The following is a 552-nucleotide window of genomic DNA, read 5'->3' as shown; positions in this document are numbered from 1 at the left end:
TAAATGTATTTATTAAGCGAAGGTTCGGTAGTGACTGACTGTTCCCAAATCGGGCGAGTCGTCTTTGCGTCCGCGTCACGTGATTACACGCGGTAGCATCGTGATCGGTATTACATGCCGTAGAGAAGGGTAGGAGATTCCACGGGCGTGCAATCTCCTACAATAAAATATCTAAAAATGCAGTGGCACAATATAATCAATTTTAATACTAAAATAAATGAATAATAAATAAACAAATAATAAATTTTATTAATTTTTTTACAAATTCTGGAAGATGCTTTACGACGATTAAACGAACAAGAAGAAAAAAGTACAACAATCTATTCTTTCTGAATCATCATTTTTTAACTCGCCAAATTGCTGAAGGATTAAAGGTGACTATACAATCGACGATAGAAATTGTCTCTTATCCTATCGAAAAAATATCAATTTACTAACATCCTGACTGAACGATTTAATCAAGATTCACTTGAGGTGTGCCAACAATGTTTAATGATCAAGACGGTTAAAATTTGTATCACTAATCATTGCAAATAAATATGTATAAGTTTT

Source organism: Wasmannia auropunctata, unplaced genomic scaffold, assembly GCF_000956235.1.
Source record: "Wasmannia auropunctata unplaced genomic scaffold, wasmannia.A_1.0 LD336074.1, whole genome shotgun sequence".
Taxonomy (NCBI): Eukaryota; Metazoa; Arthropoda; class Insecta; order Hymenoptera; family Formicidae; genus Wasmannia; species Wasmannia auropunctata.
The sequence above is the reverse complement of the archived record's forward strand: the minus strand, read 5'-3'. Positions refer to the sequence as shown.